Below are 22585 nucleotides of genomic sequence, written 5' to 3'. Positions count from 1 at the left end.
TGGATAAAACCACTGTGGAAGCTGGAGTGTACAGGTCCTTCTCAAAAAATTAGCATATAGTGTTAAATTTCATTATTTACCATAATGTAATGATTACAATTAAACTTTCATATATTATAGATTCATTATCCACCAACTGAAATTTGTCAGGTCTTTTATTGTTTTAATACTGATGATTTTGGCATACAACTCCTGATAACCCAAAAAAACCTGTCTCAATAAATTAGCATATCAAGAAAAGGTTCTCTAAACGACCTATTACCCTAATCTTCTGAATCAACTAATTAACTCTAAACACATGCAAAAGATACCTGAGGCTTTTATAAACTCCCTGCCTGGTTCATTACTCAAAACCCCCATCATGGGTAAGACTAGCGACCTGACAGATGTCAAGAAGGCCATCATTGACACCCTCAAGCAAGAGGGTAAGACCCAGAAAGAAATTTCTCAACAAATAGGCTGTTCCCAGAGTGCTGTATCAAGGCACCTCAATGGTAAGTCTGTTGGAAGGAAACAATGTGGCAGAAAACGCTGTACAACGAGAAGAGGAGACCGGACCCTGAGGAAGATTGTGGAGAAGGACCGATTCCAGACCTTGGGGAACCTGAGGAAGCAGTGGACTGAGTCTGGTGTGGAAACATCCAGAGCCACCGTGCACAGGTGTGTGCAGGAAATAGGCTACAGGTGCCGCATTCCCCAGGTAAAGCCACTTTTGAACCATAAACAGCGGCAGAGGCGCCTGACCTGGGCTACAGAGAAGCAGCACTGGACTGTTGCTAAGTGGTCCCAAGTACTTTTTTCTGATGAAAGCAAATTTTGCATGTCATTCGGAAATCAAGGTGCCAGAGTCTGGAGGAAGACTGGGGAGAAGGAAATGCCAAAATGCCTGAAGTCCAGTGTCAAGTACCCACAGTCAGTGATGGTGTGGGGTGCCATGTCAGCTGCTGGTGTTGATCCACTGTGTTTCATCAAGGGCAGGGTCAATGCAGCTAGCTATCAGGAGATTTTGGAGCACTTCATGCTTCCATCGGCTGAAATGCTTTATGGAAATGAAGATTTTATTTTTCAGCACGACCTGGCACCTGCTCACAGTGCCAAAACCACTGGTAAATGGTTTACTGACCATGGTATTACTGTGCTCAATTGGCCTGCCAACTCTCCTGACCTGAACCCCATAGAGAATCTGTGGGATATTGTGAAGAGAAAGTTGAGAGACGCAAGACCCAACACTCTGGATGAGCTTAAGGCCGCTATTGAAGCATCCTGGGCCTCCATAACATCTCAGCAGTGTCACAGGCTGATTGCCTCCATGCCACGCCGCATTGAAGCAGTCATTTCTGCCTAAGGATTCCCGACCAAGTATTGAGTGCATAACTGAACATTATTATTTGTTGGTTTTTTTGTTTGTTATTAAAAAACACTTTTATTTGATTGGATGGGTGAAATATGCTAATTTATTGAGACAGGTTTTTTGGGTTATCAGGAGTTGTATGCCAAAATCATCAGTATTAAAACAATAAAAGACCTGACAAATTTCAGTTGGTGGATAATGAATCTATAATATATGAAAGTTTAATTGTAATCATTACATTATGGTAAATAATGAAATTTAACACTATATGCTAATTTTTTGAGAAGGACCTGTATGTCTGCAGTGTAAACACGTTAAGGGCAAAATTGCCACAATATAAAAGAGCATTGTTCTTGTGGAATGGCGCCAGGAGATTTGACGAGATTCAAATGGTATTGCACCAGGACACAATTGCTTAATATGCAACTGAGGATTGAGAAATGACATGCTACAAGCCAAAATGAAAGAATGCAGTGTAGGGCAACACTCTCTGGATGTTACTTTGTGCATAAAACACTCACACTGGAACACAGATAAGGCCATTATAGCTCACAATACCATTGCATTGAGGCTTTGAGTGAGTGTGTGATATACACACTTTGGGTTCTCCAGTCTAGAATGACAAGTCTGCAGTCATCACTTTTTGGAAGTGCATTGAACAGCAATGTGGATTGCTGCTGAGGGGGAAAAAAAAAAATAATCTCTTTATATCTTCAGCTTAGCGAGTGTGACCTGAGTCTTAGTGAGTGTGAACGAGCCGAGTGTGACCTGAGCGAGTGTGAACGAGCCGAGTGTGACCTGAGTCTTAGCGAGTGTGAACGAGCCGAGTGTGACCTGAGCCTTAGCGAGTGTGAACAAGCTGAGTGTGACCTGAGCGTAAGTGTGAACAGTGGTAAGTGTGACTTGTGATTCAGTGACTTTGGATTCAGGGAGTTTCCAAGGGAGGAATTGCTGTCTGTATCTTATTAATACTTTGCATTTGTTTTGTTTTCTTATTTAACGGTTCTGTCTGGTGCAATCCCCATTAGGAAATGTGCTCCACTCTTGTTAATGCCATCCAGTGCACATCTTGCCACATGTATGCAGTCCTTGATCAGTCGGTCGAGGGTGCACACTGCAGTGCGAGATGTAAGCGAGTTGAGAATTTGGAAGCCCAGATTCTGAATCTAAATGTGCAGCTTGCAACACTGAGATCCATTGACATCATGGAAAGGAGTCTTCTGCTCACTGAGCAGACGCTCAATGGGATAGATGTGGCGGGGGATGGTAGGATGGAGCTGCAGGACAGTGAAGCAGCAAGCTGGGTGACAGTTAGAAAGCGGGCTAGAGGGAAGAGTGCCAGGGAGGCTAGTCCTGATCTGGCACACCCCAATAAGTTTGCTAAGTTGGCAGATGAGGGGGGTGGCAGTACAGGGGCAGCACTGCTGCAGCCAGGCATGTCCTCTGAAAGCCGGAGGAGTGACTGCTACAGTAATGAGGGAAACAGGAGAGCAGGGCAGGCCAAACAGGTGCTGGTAGTGGGGGACTCAATTATTAGGGGAACAGATAGGGCAATCTGTCACAAAGACAGGGATCGTCGAACAGTGTGCTGCCTACCTGGCGCTCGAGTCCGACACATCGCTGATCGGGTGGACAGATTACTGGGAGGGGCTGGTGAGGACCCAGTGGTCATGGTGCACATTGGCACAAATGACAAAGTTAGAGGTAGGTGGAAGGACCTTAAAAATGATTTCAGGGAATTAGGCTGCAAGCTGAAAGCAAGGACCTCAAACGTGGTATTTTCCGAAATACTGCCTGTACCACGTGCCACGCCAGAGAGGCAACGGGAGATTAGGGAGGTTAATAAGTGGCTCAAGAATTGGTGTAGGAAGGAGGGGTTTGGGTTCCTGCAGAACTGGGCCGACTTCTCAGTTGGCTACAGGTTCTACGCTAGGGACGGGCTGCACCTCAATGGGGAAGGTGCAGCTGTGTTGGGGGAGAAAATGGCTAGAAGGTTGGAGGAGTGTTTAAACTTGGGAATGGGGAGAGGGTATTCATTTTATAGGAGGGGAAGATAGTGCAGATAGAGGCCTGGGCACAAATAAGGAAGTTGGGGGTGGTGGTGGCATGGGGGGTGGGGTTAGATCAATTAATAATTTAAGAAAGAATAGAGGTGCAGAGAGATACATAAAATGTATGTATACTAATGCCAGAAGCCTTACCAACAAAATGGAAAAATTAGAATTAATGTTGTTGGAGCATAATTATGACATGGTGGGGATATCTGAGACATGGCTGGATGAGAGCCATGACTGGGCTGTTAACTTGCAGGCCTATAGTCTGTTCCGAAATGGCCGAACGGATAAGCGAGGGGGAGGGGTGTGTCTATATGTAATATCGTCCTTAAAACCCATCCGGCATGATAATATAGGTGCAGTGGCGTATCTAGGGGGGGGCAGCCGGGGCATGTGCCCCGGGCGCAGCTGGCAGGGGGGCGCAGTTGGGCCGCCAAATGTCTCCCCTGGCAGCTGCATTCTGCCGCCCCTGCACTCGGAGTCAGCTGTTCTCTGTGTCGGACTGTCAAGCTGACATCCGGCACAGAGACGCTGCAGCGCGCGGCTCCCAGTGTTCAATTGTACTCGTATCTTACGGACATGAGTACAATTGAACATCTGACTGCAGTGCCTGTCTAGAATGGAGCTGAGGTAAGATGTCACCGGAAGGGGCGGGGCCTCCTTCAGTCCAGTGAAGACAGGTAGCAGGAACCAGGAAGCTGCTGGAGTCGTGTGAGGAGGACTGAGGGTCTGCAGCATGCAGCCATGTGAGGAGATTACCGAGGTGTGTGGGGATTGGAGGGATAATGATGAGGGGCTGTGTAGTGGATGATGAGACGCTGTGGGGAATGGAGGGATAATGATGAGGGGCTGTGTAGTGGATGATGAGACGCTGTGGGGAATGGAGGGATAATGATGAGGGGCTGTGTAGTGGATGATGAGAGGCTGTGGGGAATGGAGGGATGATGAGGGGCTGTGTAGTGGATGATGAGAGGCTGTGGGGAATGGAGGGATAATGATGAGGGGCTGTGTAGTGGATGATGAGAAGCTGTCTGGGGAATGGAGGGATAATGATGAGGGGCTGTGTAGTTGATGATGAGACGCTGTGGGGAATGGAGGGATAATGATGAGGGGCTGTGTAGTGGATGATGAGAAGCTGTGTGGGGAATGATGATGGGCTGTGAAGTGGATGATGAGGGGCTGTGTGGGGAATGGAGCATGATGAGGGGCAGTGTGGAAAAAGAAGGAATGATGAGGGGCTGTGTGGGAGAAGGGGGGTGATGAGGGGCTTTGGGGGAGAAGGGGGGTGATGAGGGGCTGTATGGGGGTGATGGGCTGTGTGGGGAATGGGGGATGAGAGGCTGTGTGGGTGATAATGAGGGCCTGTGGGGAATGGGGGGATGATGAGGGGCTCTGTGGAGAATCGGGGTGATGAGGGCCTTTTTGGAGAATGATGAGGGCCTGTGGGGAATGGGAGGATGATGAGGGACTGTGTAGGGGTGATGAGGGGGAGATGGGGTTGATGAGGGGCTGTGTGGGGGATCAGGAGATGGGGGTGATGAGGGGCTGTGTGGGTAATGGGGGGATTTATTGTGTGGGGTTGAATTGGAGTGGAGATGGGAGATTTGAGGACACAAAATGAACAGCAAAGGGGGTGATGGGGCACAGAATAGAAACTGAGTAGTGGGTTCGTAGCATGGGGGCAGTGTAAGGGCACAGCCAGGAGGGGACAGTATACCAAGGAGGGGGAGTGTGATGAGAGAGTACAGTATAAATACTGGGCCCTATATGGGGGACACAGTGTGAGAGGACAGTGTGAAGAGGGGACCGGTATGGAAAGGAGAGGTCAGTGTGAAGAGCATGTACCATAAGAGGGACAGTGTGGGGGTCATATTTTGTGAAGACAATATAGTGAGGGGCAATTTTTCATTCAGGAGCATTATAATGACACTTGTATCTTTAAGGGCATTGTGAAGATGAAGAAAAGAAGAACGACTCCAGAGACGACATCATCTATAAGGTACCTGGATGTAAATGTTAATTGTGATACTGACTAACTCTCATGTTTTTATTTATGTTAGGAGCATTAAAGGGGATGTCCAGGTTTGTAATGAGTCTGCAGTCATTCTTCGTGACTGCAGACTTCTGAGTTCTCACAGTGCTCATTGCACGCTGTCAGGATTCTCTCGTGCTGGCAATTTACATACATGTGGTCACGTGCTGACTAGACATGTGTGGCCTCCGTCAATGAAAATGAACTGAGCGAGGCCGGGCACGTCTAGTCGGAATGTGTTCAGAATTATACAAATCACATGCTTGTGCTGACATGACCGTCCACCAGCAAGGGAGAATCCTAAAAGTGTCCAGTGCATTCGTTGTGAGAATTCAGAAGTCTGCGATGTCAGGATTCAGGTCAGCAGGTTCCAGTAGTCCTCACATGGACACCTCACTCATATGTGACTTTCACACTTATGGTCTAGTGACAACGAGCTTTTCTTCTGCTTCTCAGTTTTTCACTGAACATTGAGAGCATTAGGGAGAGGAGCTTGTGGGTACATGACTAAGTGCGCAAATCGCATATGTGCTGGGGGGGGGGGGGGAGAGGGGGGGGCGCCAAAATGAATTCTTGCCCCGGGTGCCAGAAACCCTAGATACGCCTCTGTATAGGTGAATCTATTGAAAATGTAGAGTCCCTGTGGGTGGAGATAAGGGGAGGGGGAAAAAATAATAAATTACTGATAGGGGTTTGTTATAAATCTCCAAAAATAATGGAAGCAATGGAGAATATCCTCGTAAAGCAAATAGATGAAGCTGCGACTCAAGGAGAAGTCATTATTATGGGGGACTTCAACTACCCTGAAATAGATTGGGGAACAGAAATCTGCAGTTCCAGCAAAGGTAATCGGTTTTTGACAACTATGAGAGACAATTACCTTTTACAACTGGTTCAGGACCCAACAAGAAGGGGGGCACTGCTAGACCTAATATTAACCAACAGGCCAGACCGCATATCAAATATAAGGGTTGGGGGTCACTTGGGGAATGGTGATCACAAAATAATAAGTTTTGATGTATCCTTCAATAAGATGTGTAGTAGAGGGGTTACAAGGACACTAAACTTCAGGAGGGCAAATTTCCAACGGATAAGAGATGATCTTGGTGCAATTAACTGGTACGACATCATGAGACATAAAAATACACAAAGAAAATGGGAGACGTTTATTAGCATCCTGGATAGGACCTGTGCACAGTATATACCGTATGAGAATAAGCATACTAGGAATAGGAGGAAAGCAATATGGCTAAATAGAGCTGTAAGGGGCGCAATAAGTGACAAAAAGAAAGCATTTAGAGAATTAAAGGAAGTCGGTAGTGATGAGGCATTAAATAAATACAGAAAATTAAATAAATTCTGTAAAAGCAAATCAAGGAAGCAAAAACTGAGACAGAGAGACTCATTGCCAGAGAGAGTAAAAATAATCCCAAAATATTCTTTAACTACGTAAATAGTAAGAAACTAAAAAATGATAGTGTTGGCCCCCTTAAAAATAGTCTGGGTGAGATGGTGGATGAGGATGAGGAAAAAGCCAATATGCTAAATGACTTTTTTTCATCTGTATTTACACAAGGAAATCCCATGGCAGACAATATGATCAGTGATATCAAAAATTCCCCATTAAATGTCACCTGCTTAACCCAGCAGGATGTACGGCGGCGTCTAAAAATCACTAAAATTGACAAATCTCCAGGCCCGGATGGGATACACCCCCGAGTACTGCAGGAATTAAGTACAGTCATTGATAGACCATTATTTTTAATCTTTAAAGACTCCATAATAACAGGGTCTGTACCACAGGACTGGCGTATAGCAAATGTGGTGCCAATATTCAAAATGGGGACAAAAACTGAACTCGGTAATTATAGGCCAGTAAGCTTAACCTCTATTGTGGGTAAAATACTGGAGGGCATTCTAAGGGATGCTATACTGGAGTATCTGAAGAGGAATAACCTCATGACCCAGTATCAGCATGGGTTTACTAGGGACCGTTCATGTCAGATTAATTTGATCAGCTTCTATGAAGAGGTAAGTTCCGGACTGGACCAAGGGAACCCAGTGGACGTAGTGTATATGGACTTTTCAAAAGCTTTTAATAAGGTGCCACACATAAGGTTGATACATAAAATGAGAATAATGGGGATAGGGGAAAATAAGTGTAAGTGGGTTGAGAGCTGGCTCAGGAATAGGAAACAAAGGGTGGTTATTAATGGAACACACTCGGACTGGGTCGTGGTTAGCAGTGGGGTACCACAGGGGTCAGTACTGGGCCCTCTTCTTTTTAACATATTTATTAATGACCTTGTAGCGGGTATACATACAGAGCAGAATTTCAATATTTGCAGATGACACTAAACTCTGCAGGGTAATCAATACAGAGGAGCACAATTTTATATTACAGGATGATTTATGTAAACTAGAAGCTTGGGCTGATAAATGGCAAATGAGCTTTAATAGGGATAAATGTAAGGTCATGCACTTGGGTAGAAGTAATAAGATGTATATCTATGCGCTTAATTCTAAAACTCTGGGCAAAACCGTCAATGAAAAAGACCTGGGTGTATGGGTGGATGACAAACTGACATTTAGTGGCCAGTGTCAGGCAGCTGCTACAAAGCCAAATAAAATAATGGGATGCATTAAAAGAGGCATTGATGCTTGTGAGGAGAACATAATTTTACCTCTATACAAGTCACTAGTTTGACCACACTTAGAAAACTGTGTAAAGTTCTGGTCTCCGGTGTATAAGAAAGACATAGCTGAACTGGAGCGGGTGCAGAGAAGAGTGACCAAGGTTATTAGAGGACTGGGGGGTCTGCAATACCAAGATAGGTGTTACACCCGGTCCGGACTCTGAACCTTTGCAGGGTTCCCGTCAGGAATCCTGCTCTGTGCTGGCTCCGAGATGTCAGGCTGCAGCTTCCCCTCCCTCTCCTGCTTCCTGGTGTGCTTCCAGCAGCTTCTCTGGCACAGTGTTAAGAGCACACGCGCGCTCGTTCCCAGTCTCTTAAAGAGACAGCGCACATTTTTAAAATATGCTTCTAGCCAATGTTGTGTTATCCTTTGCTATTTCTAGCTTCTCCACCATAGGGAGGGCGCCGGAGCAACAAGTATCCATTGTTGCTTACTTCCGGTTCCTGTCTGCAAGTGCTCCTGTTTCTGAAGTGCTTTCGCTTGTACTCTGCTTATACTGTCTGTTTCCACAGAACTTCAGCTACCAGTTACCCGACGATCCTGGACTACGACTGTTCTATCTACTCAATCTCGTCTCGTTCCGCCAATCCGCCATTATAACTCCGGACAACGCCAGTACCTTTGGAACCAGCTTCTACCCATACATCCAGTATCACCCGGTTAGCTCCACGTCTCCCACTAACCCGTGTCCTCCAGGCTTCCCACTCTGTCCCTGTTCGAGGGGACTTACCACGGGTGTCTGGGGCTCACGTAGTCGCGCCCCCTTCGGAGCCCCCCGGACTGTGGTCCCGAGGTTCCACATTAATCCTAAATAAAAATGAATGTGAACTTCAACTCCTGTGCCTCCGTTTCCATTCGTTACAGATTGCTCTGGCCATGGAACCCGCTGGATCCCAGAAGTTATCAACTGTGGAGCTATGTCAAGAAGTTACCCGTCTGAAAGGCCAGCAGGACAAGATGATGTCTTTTCTGCATAACGTGTCTGCTCGCATGGATACCCTGGCTTCTACGACTGCACCTGTCTCTGCTACTGGTATTCAGGTATCTAGCTGTACTGCAAGTAAGGGCCCTCGCCTGGCAGCCCCCACCCGCTTCCTTGGTGATCCCGTTCTGTGTCGGGGGATCATTAATCAGTGTACGTTACACTTTGAACTCCTGGGGCATATGTTTGCTTCTGATCGGGCCAAGGTGGGCTTCTGTTGTGAATTCTGTTATCGAACTCCCTCCTGTGGTCATGAATGGTACTTCGGCGAGTTCTGTCCATGGACTCCCTCTGGTGGCTGTGAGTGGAGCTGCTGCTTCTGAGGTTCCTTCCACAGGTGACGTAGTTTATTCTTTGGCTGGCTGCTCTATTTAACTCCACTCAGATCGTTACTCCATGCCAGCTGTCAATGTTCTTGTACTGGTTCAGTTCGCTCTTGGATCTTTCTGGTGACCTGTCTACTCCAGCAGAAGCTAAGTCCCTGCTAGTTAATTATTTGTTCATTGTTTTCTTGTCCAGCTTGCTATCATGATTTTGCCTTGCTAGCTGGAAGCTCTGGGATGCAGAGTGGCACCTCCGCACCGTGAGTTGGTGCGGAGGTCTTTTTGCACACTCTGCGTGGTCTTTTTGTAGTTTTTTGTGCTGACCGCAAAGATACCTTTCCTATCTTCAGTCTGTTTAGTAAGTCTGGCCTCCCTTTGCTGAAACCTGTTTCATTTCTGTGTTTGTGACTTTCATCTTAACTCACAGTCAATATATGTGGGGGGCTGCCTTTTCCTTTGGGGAATTTCTCTGAGGCAAGGTAGGCTTTATTTTCTATCTCTAGGGCTAGTTAGCTCTTAGGCTGTGAAGAGGCGTCTAGGCAGAGTTAGGTACGCTCCACGGCTATTTCTAGTTGTGTGATAGGATTAGGGGTTGCGGTCAGCAGAGCTCCCACTTCCCAGAGCTTGTCCTGTGTGAGTTTAACCATCAGGTCGTTCCGGGTGCTCCTAACCACCAGGTCCATAACAGGCTTCATCATGTCTCACCTAGGTGGAGAGGCTCTAGCCTGGTTGAATCCGTTATGGGAGAGAATGGATCCTGTGGTTACTAATCTTCAGTCCTTTCTAGAGGCATTTCACAGGACCTTCGATGAACCCAGTCGTACTACGTCGACAGCTTCGGCTCTTCTTCGACTACGACAGGAGGATCTTACAGTGGCTCAGTATGCAGTGCAGTTTCATACCCTATCGTCTGAACTTTCCTGGAACAACGAAGCCTTGGTAGCTACCTTCTGGCAGGGCCTTTCAGGAAGAATTAAGGATGAGCTGGCGGGACGGGACATACCTACAATTCTGGATGACCTGATTTCCCTGGCAACTCGGATTGATTTACGGTTTCAAGAACGATCCAAGGAGACCAAACGAGAGAGGGGGTTTTATCATTAAGGTTCTTATACTCCTAAATCCACGACGTCTTCAATTTCTTCTTCCTCCCCTGTGGCTATGGAGGTGGATCGTGTAAGCTTGGGCAACTGCCGCCAGGAGGCACGCCGCTTGGAGGGTAGCTGTTTCTACTGTGGCAGTCCCAGGCATTTAATCCACTCTTGTCCAAAGAATTCGGGAAACTCCAGTGCCTAGGGTCTGTAGGAGAGGCTACCCTAGGTAAGGATCATCTCTTTCCTTCTCTGCAAATAACTGTCTCCGTGGTCTTTGGCAAGGTAAAATTTTCGGAACTCTGTCACCTGGATTCCGGAGCTGCCGGAAATCTCATTCAGCAGGCGTTGGTGGATTGATATCAGATTCCTGTTCAGCGTCTTCTGGATCCGTTGCAGGTGACATCCGTGGATGGTAAACCCTTGTCCGAGCTAGTTCGGTTCCAGACTGAGCCTTTGGAACTTTGGGTAGGTTCTTTGCATTCAGAAAGAATCCACTTTTATGTGTAGCCAGGTTCGTCTCACCCCTTGCTTTTAGGTCTACCATGGTTCCAGATACATGAACCAGTCTTAAATTCGAAGACGGGAGAGGTTCTGCGCTGGGGAGATTCCTGCTTGGACCGGTGTATCGTTCCCGTTCTTTCTATTCTTCCTCCAGTACAGCCTACTGCCCTGCCGGGTCTACCGCCTTCTTATTGGTCCTTTGCTGATGTCTTCAGGAAAAAGGAGGCAGAGAAATTACCTCCACACAGGTTGTATGATTGCCCCATTGATCTGCTCCCCGGAACATCTTCTCCTCGAGGGCGAATTTATCTTCTCTCTCAAGCAGAGACTCACTCCATGTCTGAGTACATCCAGGAGACCCTGGCCAGGGGATTTATCCGGAAGTCATCCTCACCAGCTGGAGCAGGATTTTTCTTCGTGAAGAAAAAAGATGGTTCTCTTCGGCCCTCTATAGATTACCGAGGGCTGAATCAGATTACGGTAAACAACAGGTATCCGTTGCCACTAATTTCTGAGTTGTTTGACCGTCTTAGGGGTTCTAAAATTTTCACTAAATTGGACCTTAGAGGAGCCTACAACCTAATTCGCATTCGTGAGGGAAATGAATGGACAACTGCCTTTAACACCCGGGATGGACACTACGAATACCTGGTAATGCTGTTCGGCCTAAGCAATGCACCGGCAGTTTTTCAGGAATTTGTTAATGATATTTTTAGAGATCTGCTTTATTTGTGTGTTGTTTATCTGGATGATATCCTGATCTTCTCTCCAGATTTAGCTTCTCACCGGAGACAAGTACGCCTGGTGTTACAGAGACTCAGGGAGAACAGACTGTATGCTAAATTTGAAAAGTGTCTCTTTGAACAGGCCTCTCTACCTTTCCTTGGATACATTGTTTCGTCCACAGGTTTAAAGATGGATCCGGAGAAGGTATCCGCTATCCTAAAATGGCCTCGTCCATCCGGCCTGATAGCCATACAACGCTTCCTGGGATTTGCCAACTATTACCGTTTGTTTATTCGACATTTTTCCACCCGAGTGGCTCCCATCTCGGCTTTGACCCGGAAAGGTATGAACGCCAAGGAATGGCCTCCTGAGGCAGAGGAGGCTTTTGTTTCTCTAAAACAGGCTTTTTCTTCCGCTCCTGTCCTTCATCGTCCGCATTCTGATCAACAATTTTTTCTTGAGGTAGACGCTTCTTCTATAGGTGCTGGTGCTGTTCTCACCCAGAAGTCGTCTACTGGTCGGATGGTTACTTGTGTTTTTTTCTCCAAGGTTTTTTCCACTTCAGAAAGAAATTATTCTGTAGGAGATCGTGAATTGTAGGCAATCAAGTTGGCCCTGCAGGAGTGGCGACATCTCCTTGAGGGAGCTATTCACCAGGTTGTCATTTTTACTGATCATAAAAACCTCGCTTATCTTCAATCCGCTCAAAGACTGAATCCCCGTCAGGCTCGCTGGGCCTTATTTTTTGCTCGATTTAACTTTGTTCTTCGTTTTCGTCCAGCTAACAAGAACGTAAAAGCTGATGCACTCTCTAGAGCGTTGCTGCCTCCCGACTCCGAGGAAGAACCACAACACATCATTGAGCCGTCTAAATTTGTGTCCGTGGCTGCAGTCGCTAGGGCCATTCTTCTAAGTTGGCGGGTTATGCCGGTCAGAGGAAGACTTTGCAACTCATTTCTGGTTACTACTGGTGGCCCACCATGGGCAACGATATCCAGGAATACGTTGCTGCCTGTCCTTCGTGCACTTGCTACAAGACTGCCAAGCATCTACCCTCTGGGCAATTATTACCTCTTTCTGTTCCGTCTGTTCCCTGGCAGCACATTGCGATGGATTTCATTACTGATCTTCCTGTTTCTTCTGGCTGTTCTGTCAGCTGGGTAGTGGTGGATCGGTTCTCGAAGATGGCTCATTTCGTTCCGCTACCTGGTCTTCCGTCTGCTTCCGAGCTTGCTGACCATTTTATACAACACATCTTCCGTCTTCATGGATTTCCTCTCCACATTGTGTCCGACAGGGGTGTCCAGTTCACCTCCAAGTTTTGGAGAGCAGTTTGTAAATCTGTACAAGTGAAATTGGACTTCTCTTCAGCATGCCATCCTCAATCCAATGGGCAAGTAGAGAGGACCAATCAAATCCTGACGGGATTCCTGCGTCACCTCGTCAATGTACATCATGATGACTGGACTAAGTTGCTGCCTTGGGCAGAATTTTCATATAATAATCAAGTAAATGAATCTTCCGGTAAATCTCCTTTTCAGATTGTGTTTAAACTCCAACCCGGGATTCCTCTTCCCATCTCTGGGTCTTCTGGGGTTCCTGCAGCTGACATCTTTACTGAGGAGTTCTCGAAGATATGAAGTGACAATATAGTCGCCTTGGAGAAAGCGTCTCAGCGTATGAAGAAGCATGCGGACAAAAGACATCTGGACGCTCCAATCTTTCGGCCTGGAGATAAGGTGTGGCTTTCTTCCAGGTATATCCGTCTGAAGATGCCTTCATACAAACTGGGTCCCCGATTCATCGGTCCATTTGAAGTTTTGAAACAAATTAATGCAGTTTGATATAAATTGAAATTGCCTCCTTCTTTACGTGTGCCTAACTCTTTTCATGTTTCCCTTCTCAAACCAGTAGTTTTGAGCTCCTTCTTTAAAGACTGGGGTTCCACTCTGAATCCTGTCAGTGAGGAGGATGTTTTTGAGGTAGAGAATATCTTGGCCACTAAGAGATTAAGGGGTAAGATCTATTATCTGGTGGATTGGAGGGGTTTTGGTCCTGAGGAGAGGTCATGGGAGCCTAAAGAGAATATCTGAGCTCCTCTTCTTCTGAAAAGATTCTACGCAGGCTTGAAAAAGAGGGGGCGCAAAGAGGGGGATACTGTTACACCCGCCCGGTCCGGTCTCTGTGCCTTTGCAGGGTTCCCGTCAGGAATCCTGCTCTGTGCTGGCTCCGAGATGTCAGGCTGCAGCTTCCCCTCCCCCTCCCTCTCCTGCTTCCTGGCTTGCTTCCAGCAGCTTCTCTGGCAGAGTGTTAAGAGCACGCGCGCGTCGTTCCCAGTCTCTTAAAGAGACAGCGCACATTTTTTAAGTATGCTTTTAGCCAGTGGTATGTTATCCTTTGCTATTTCTAGCTTCTCCACCATAGGGAGGGCACCGGAGCAACAAGTATCCATTGTTGCTTACTTCCGGTTCCTGTCTGCAAGTGCTCCTGTTTCTGAAGTGCTTTCGCTTGTACTCCGCTTATACTGTCTGTTTCCACAGAGCTTCAGCTACCAGTTACCCGGCGATCCTGGACTACGACTGTTCTATCTACTCAATCTCGTCTCGTTCCACCAATCCGCCATTATAACTCCGGACAACGCCAGTACCTTTGGAACCAGCTTCTACCCGTACATCCGGTATCACGCGGTGAGCTCCACGTCTCCCGCTAACCCTGCTTGTCCGATTGTCCCGCTGGGACAGCTGCTACGAGTCCGGGGTCTAACTGGAGGTAGCACCCATGTCCTCCAGGCTTCCCACTCTGTCCCTGTTCGAGGGGACTTACCACGGGTGTCTGGGGCTCACGTAGTCGCGCCCCCTTCGGAGCCCCCCAGACTGTGGTCCCGAGGTTCCACATTAATCCTAAATAAAAATGAATGTGAACTTCAACTCCTGTGCCTCCGTTTCCATTCGTTACAGATTGCTCCGGCCATGGAACCCGCTGGATCCCAGACGTTATCGGCCGTGGAGCTATGTCAAGAAGTTACCCGTCTGAAAGGCCAGCAGGACAAGATGATGTCTTTTCTGCATAACGTGTCTGCTCGCATGGATACCCTGGCTTCTACGACTGCACCTGTCTCTGCTACTGGTATTCAGGTATCTAGCTGTACTGCAAGTAAGGGCCCTCACCTGGCAGCCCCCACCCGCTTCCTTGGTGATCCCGTTCTGTGTCGGGGGTTCATTAATCAGTGTACGTTACACTTTGAACTCCTGGGGCATATGTTTGCTTCTGATCGGGCCAAGGTGGGCTTCATCATGTCTCACCTAGGTGGAGAGGCTCTAGCCTGGTTGAATCTGTTATGGGAGAGAATGGATCCTGTGGTTACTAATCTTCAGTCCTTTCTAGAGGCATTTTGCAGGACCTTCGATGAACCCGGTCGTGCTACTTCGACAGCTTCGGCTCTTCTTCGACTACGACAGGAGGATCTTACAGTGGCTCAGTATGCAGTGCAGTTTCGTACCCTATCGTCTGAACTTTCCTGGAACAACGAAGCCTTGGTAGCTACCTTCTGGCAGGGCCTTTCAGGAAGAATTAAGGATGAGCTGGCGGGACGGGACATACCTACAATTCTGGATGACCTGATTTCCCTGGCAACACGAATTGATTTACGGTTTCCAGAACGATCCAAGGAGACCAAACGTGAGAGGGGGTTTATCATTAAGGTTCTTATACTCCTAAATCCACGACGTCTTCAATTTCTTCTTCCTCCCCTGTGGCTATGGAAGTGGATGGTGTAAGCTTGGGCAACCGCCGCCAGGAGGCACGCCGCTTGGAGGGTAGCTGTTTCTACTGTGGCAGTCCCAGACATTTAATCCACTCTTGTCCAAAGAAGTCGGGAAACTCCAGTGCCTAGGGTCTGTAGGAGAGGCTACCCTAGGTAAGGATCATCTGTCTCCTTCTCTGCAAATAACTGTCTCCGTGGTCTTTGGCAAGGTAAAAGTTTCGGAACTCTGTCACCTGGATTCCGGAGCTGCCGGAAATCTCATTCAGCAGGCATTGGTGGATCGATATCAGATTCCTGTTCAGCGTCTTCTGGATCCGTTGCAGGTGATATCCGTGGATGGTAAACCCTTGTGCGAGCCAGTTCGGTTCCAGACTGAGCCTTTGGAACTTTGGGTAGGTTCTTTGCATTCAGAAAGAATCCACTTTTATGTGTAGCCAGGTTCGTCTCACCCCTTGCTTTTAGGTCTACCATGGTTCCAGATACATGAACCAGTGTTAAATTGGAAGACGGGAGAGGTTCTGCGCTGGGGAGATTCCTGCTTGGACCGGTGTATCGTTCCCGTTCATCCTATTCTTCCTCCAGTACAGCCTACTGCCCTGCCGGGTCTACCGCCTTCTTATTGGTCCTTTGCTGATGTCTTCGGGAAAAAGGAGGCAGAGAAATTACCTACACACAGGTTGTATGATTGCCCCATTGATCTGCTCCCCGGAACATCTCCTCCTCGAGGGCGAATTTATCCTCTCTCTCAAGCAGAGACTCACTCCATGTCTGAGTACATCCAGGAGAACCTGGCCAGGGGATTTATCCGGAAGTCATCCTCACCAGCTGGAGCAGGATTTCTTTTCGTGAAGAAAAAAGATGGTTCTCTTCGGCCCTCTATAGATTACCGAGGGCTGAATCAGATTGCGGTAAAGAACAGGTATCCGTTGCCACTAATTTCTGAGTTGTTTGACCGTCTTAGGGGTTCTAAAATTTTCACTAAATTGGACCTTAGAGGAGCCTACAACCTAATTCGCATTCGTGAGGGAGATGAATGGAAAACTGCCTTTAACACCCGGGATGGACACTACGAATACCTGGTAATGCTGTTCGGCCTAAGCAATGCACCGGCAGTTTTTCAGGAATTTGTTAATGATATTTTTAGAGATCTGCTTTATTCGTGTGTTGTCTATCTGGATGATATTCTGATCTTCTCTCCAGATTTAGCTTCTCACCGGAGACAAGTACGCCTGGTGTTACAGAGACTCAGGGAGAACAGACTGTATGCTAAATTTGAAAAGTGTCTCTTTGAACAGGCCTCTCTACCTTTCCTTGGATACATTGTTTCGTCCACAGGTTTAAAGATGGATCCGGAGAAGGTATCCGCTATCGTAAAATGGCCTCGTCCATCCGGCCTGAAAGCCATATAACGCTTCCTGGGATTTGCCAACTATTACCGTTTGTTTATTCGACATTTTTCCACCCGAGTGGCTCCCATCTCGGCTTTGACCCGGAAAGGTATGAACGCCAAGGAATGGCCTCCTGAGGCAAAGGAGACTTTTGTTTCTCTAAAACAGACTTTTTCTTCCGCTCCTGTCCTTCATCGTCCGCATTCTGATCAACAATTTTTTTTTGAGGTAGACGCTTCTTCTATAGGTGCTGGTGCTGTTCTCACCCAGAAGTCGTCTACTGGTCGGATGGCTACTTGTGTTTTTTTCTCCAAGGTTTTTTCCACTTCAGAAAGAAATTATTCTGTAGGAGATCGTGAATTGTTGGCAATCAAGTTGGCCCTGCAGGAGTGGCAGCATCTCCTTGAGGGAGCTGTTCACCAGGTTGTCATTTTTACCGATCATAAAAACCTCGCTTATCTTCAATCTGCTCAAAGACTGAATCCCCGTCAGGCTCGCTGGGCCTTATTTTTTGCTCGATTTAACTTTGTTCTTCATTTTCGTCCAGCTAACAAGAACGTAAAAGCTGATGCACTCTCTAGAGCGTTCCTGCCTCCCGACTCCGAGGAAGAACCACAACACATCATTGAGCCGTCTAAATTTGTGTCTGTGGCTGCAGTCGCTGGGGCCATTCTTCTAAGTTGGCGGGTTATGCCGGTCAGAGGAAGACTTTGCAACTCATTTCTCGTTACTACTGGTGGCCCACCATGGGCAACGATATCCAGGAATATGTTGCTGCCTGTCCTTCGTGTGCTCGCTACAAGACTGCCAAGCATCTACCCTCTGGGCAATTATTACCTCTTTCTGTTCCGTCTGTTCCCTGGCAGCACATTGCGATGGATTTCATTACTGATCTTCCTGTTTCTTCTGGCTGTTCTGTCATCTGGGTAGTGGTGGATCGGTTCTCGAAGATGGCTCATTTCGTTCCGCTACCTGGTCTTCCGTCTGCTTCCGAGCTTGCTGACCATTTTATACAACACATCTTCCGTCTTCATGGATTTCCTCTCCACATTGTGTCCGACAGGGGTGTCCAGTTCACCTCCAAGTTTTGGAGAGCAGTTTGTAAATCTGTGCAAGTGAAATTGGACTTCTCTTCAGCATACCATCCTCAATCCAATGGGCAAGTAGAGAGGACCAATCAAATCCTGACGGGATTCCTGCGTCACCTCGTCAATGGACATCATGATGACTGGACTAAGTTGCTGCCTTGGGCAGAATTTTCGTATAATAATCAAGTAAGTGAATCTTCCGGAAAATCTCCTTTTCAGATTGTGTTTGGACTCCAACCCGGGATCCCTCTTCCCATCTCTGGGTCTTCTGGGGTTCCTGCAGCTGACATCTTTACTGAGGAGTTCTCGAAGATATGGAGTGACAGTAAAGTCGCCTTGGAGAAAGCCTCTCAGCGTATGAAGAAGCATGCGGACAAAAGACGTCTGGACGCTCCAATCTTTCGGCCTGGAGATAAGGTGTGGCTTTCTTCCAGGTATATCCATCTGAAGATGCCTTCATACAAACTGGGTCCCCGATTTATCGGTCCATTTGAAGTTTTGAAACAAATTAATGCAGTTTGATATAAATTGAAATTGCCTCCTTCTTTACGTGTGCCTAACTCTTTTCATGTTTCCCTTCTCAAACCAGTAGTTTTGAGCTCCTTCTTTAAAGACTGGGGTTCCACTCCGAATCCTGTCAGTGAGGAGGATGTTTTTGAGGTAGAGAATATCTTGGCCACTAAGTGAGTAAGGGGTAAGATCTATTATCTGGTGGATTGGAGGGGTTTTGGTCCTGAGGAGAGGTCATGGGAGCCTAAAGAGAATATCCGAGCTCCTCTTCTTCTGAAAAGATTCTACGCAGGCTTGAAAAAGAGGGGGCGTAAAGAGGGGGATACTGTTACACCCAGTCCGGTCTCTGTACCTTTGCAGGGTTCCCGTCAGGAATCCTGCTCTGTGCTGGCTCCGAGATGTCAGGCTGCAGCTTCCCCTCCTCCTCCCTCTCCTGCTTCCTGGCGTGCTTCCAGCAGCTTCTCTGGCACAGTGTTAAGAGCACATGCGCACTCGTTCCCAGTCTCTTAAAGAGACAGCGCGCATTTTTAAAATATGCTTCTAGCCAATGGTGTGTTATCTTTTGCTATTTCTAGCTTCTCCACCATAGGGAGGGCGCCGGAGCAACAAGTATCCATTGTTGCTTACTGCCGGTTCCTGTCTGCATGTGCTCCTGTTTCTGAAGTGCTTTTGCTTGTACTCCGCTTATACTGTCTGTTTCCACAGAACTTCAGCTACCAGTTACCCGGCGATCCTGGACTACGACTGTTCTATCTACTCAATCTCGTGCGCAGGCGCCGGGCCTCTCTGTCCTTTCCGGCGCCTGCGCACTGCAGTACTTTGTTCTGCCCTCAACAGGGCAGACAAAGTACGCCGGAGCCGGAGCCATGGCTGAAGATCAGAAGAGGACGTCTTGGAATGAAGATGGGAGGCGCCGCAGCGGACCAGAGACACCCATCCGACCGAACCAGCAGCGGGACCGCCCCTGGGTGAGTATAATCTAACGTCTTTTTCTCCTCTTTCAGGTAACATCGGGGGCTTATCTACAGCATTACAGAATGCTATAGATAAGCCCCTGATGCTGGTGGGCTTACCTCACCCGCGATTTTCGGGGTGACAGGTTCCCTTTAAGGGTATGTGTACACGCTGCGGATCCGCAGTGTTTCCGCAGCAGTTTCCCATGAGTTTACATTACAATGTAAACCTATGGGAAACTAAAAACGCTGTGCACATGCTGCGGAAAAAAATGCGCGGAAACGCAGCGGTTTACATTCCGCAGCATGTCACTTCTTTCTGCGGATTCTACAGCGGTTTTACAGCTGCTCATATGGAAAACCGCAGTGAAAACTGCAGAAAAACTGTGGTAAATCCGCGATAAATCTGCAGCAAAAACGCAGTTTTTTTGCCCTGCAGATTTATCAAATCCGCTGCAGAAAAATCTGCAGTGGACAAGAATACGTGTGCACAAAGCTTCAAAAGGGAACCTGCCAGCTGATTCCATGCATCAGGCACTGTATGTTCAAATCAAACCCTGCATCCTTTGAGAGAACTGCCAGGGACCAAACAGCACTGTACTATTTAGACAGGTGGGTCTGTAGCAGCTTCTCCACACCCTGGACTGCTATATGCCAGAAATCTTACTCCAGAAGGGGTTGGAGTAGGATTTGTGGTGCAGTGCATTTATGAGATGTACAGTATGTTTCTTCAGCTAATCAGTTATTTGTGACTCCATAACATCAAGCCCAGTGTTAACCCCTTCATGACCCAGCCTATTTTGACCTTAATGACCTGGCCATTTTTTGCAATTCTAACCAGTGTCCCTTTATGAAGGTGACCAGAAAATTGCCCACACAGAAAATTGCCAATTGCAGCATCACAAAGTTTCAGATCCATGATATTTGAGGTGCAAGGTGAAGAATTCCCACAGAAAATTGCCCACAGGCTGAATTATAGGTTAAATGCTCTGTAGGATAGGGGGATAGTACAGTTATATGAAAAAAGTTTGGGCACCCCTATTAATCTTAAGCTTAATGTTTTATAAAAATTGTTTTTTTTGCAACAGCTATTTCAGTTTCATATATCTTATAACTGTTGGACACAGTAATGTTTCTGCCTTGAAATGAGGTTTATTGTACTAACAGAAAATGTGCAATCTGCATTCAAACAAAATTCGACAGGTGCATAAGTATGGGCACCCTTATCATTTTCTTGTTTTAAATACTCCTACCTACTTTTTACTGACTTACTAAAGCACTTTCTTTTGTTTTCTAACCTCATTGAGCTTTGAACTTCATAGCCAGGTGTATGCAATCATGAGAAAAGCTACTTAAAGTGGCCACTTGCAAGTTGTTCTCCTGTTTGAATCTCCTCTGAAGAGTGGCATCATGGGCTCCTCAAAACAACTGTCTAATGATCTGAAAACAAACATTATTCAACATAGTTGTTCAGGGGAAGGAAACAAAAAGCTGTCCTCAAAGATTTAACCTGTCAATTTCCACTGTGAGGAACATAGTAAGGAAATGGAAGAACACAGGTACAGTTCTTGTTAAGGCCAGAAGTGGCAGGCCAAGAAAAACATCAGAAAGGCAGAGAAGAAGAATGGTGAGATCAGTCATGGAGAATCCTCAGACCACCTCCAGAGAGCTGCAGCATCAACTTGCTGCAGATGGTGTCACTGTGCATCGGTCAACTATGCAATGCACTTTGCACAAGGAGAAGCTGTATGGGAGAGTGATGCGAAAGAAGCCGTTTCTGCAAGCACGCCACAAACAGAGTCGGCTGAGGTATGCAAAAGCACATTTGGAGAAGCCAATTTCTTTTTGGAAGAAGGTCCTGTGGACTGATGAAACCAAGATTGAGTTGTTTGGTCATACAAAAAGCATTATGCATGGCGGCCAAAAAACACAGCATTCCAAGAAAAACATTTGCTACCCATAGTAAAATTTGGTGGAGGTTCCATCATGCTTTGGGGCTGTGTGGCCAATGCCGGCACCAGGAATCTTGTTAAAGTTGAAAGACGCATGGATTCCTCTCAGTATCAGCAGATTCTTGACAATAATGTTCATGAATCAGTGACAAAGTTGAAGTTACGCAGGGGATGGATCTTTCAGCAAGACAATGATCCAAAACACTGCTCCAAATCTACTCAGGCGTTCATGCAGAGGAACAATTACACTGTTCTGGAATGGCCATCCCAGTCCCCAGACCTGAATATCATTGAACATCTGTGGAATCATTTGAAGAGGGATGTCCATGCTCGGCGACCATCAAACTTAACAACTGGAATTGTTTTGTAAAGAGGAATGGTCAAAAATACCTTCATCCAGGATCCAGGAACTCATTAAAAGCTACAGGAAGCGACTAGAGGCGGTTATTTTTGCAAAATGAGGATCTACTAAATATTAATGTCACTTTTCTGGTGGGGTGCCCATACTTATGCACCTGTCAAATTTTGTTTGAATGCAGATTGCACATTTTCTGTTAGTACAATAAACCTCATTTCAAGGCAGAAACATTACTGTGTCCAACAGTTATTAGATATATGAAACTGAAATAGCTGTTGCAAAAAAAAACAATTTTTATAAAACATTAAGCTTAAGATTAATAGGGGTGCCCAAACTTTTTCATATAACTGTATATGCATGTATACATGAGGTGCTCTGCAGGGCAGAAGAATAATATATAACTATAGTTGAGATGCTCTGCAGGACAGAGAATAGCAAAGACCTATAGGTTAAATGCTCTGCAGGACAGGGGGATAGTATGCAGGTACAATATATAATTATAGTTGAGATGCTCTGCAGTACAGAGGATAGCAAAGACCTATAGGTTAAATGCTCTTCAGGACAGGGGGATAGTCTGCAGCACAGAAGAATAATATAGAATTATAGGTGAGATGCTCTGCAGGACAGAGAATAGCAGAGATATAGGTTAAAGGCTCTGCAGAACAGGGGGATAGTATGCAGGTATACGTGAGATGCTCTGCATGGCAGAAGAATAATATAGAATTATAGGCGAGATGCTCTGCAGGGCAGAAGAATAGCAAAGAGATATAGGTTAAATGCTCTGCAGGACGGGGATATTATGCAGGTATACGT

Source organism: Ranitomeya imitator, chromosome 3, assembly GCF_032444005.1.
Source record: "Ranitomeya imitator isolate aRanImi1 chromosome 3, aRanImi1.pri, whole genome shotgun sequence".
Classification (NCBI taxonomy): Eukaryota; Metazoa; Chordata; class Amphibia; order Anura; family Dendrobatidae; genus Ranitomeya; species Ranitomeya imitator.
The sequence above is the reverse complement of the archived record's forward strand: the minus strand, read 5'-3'. Positions refer to the sequence as shown.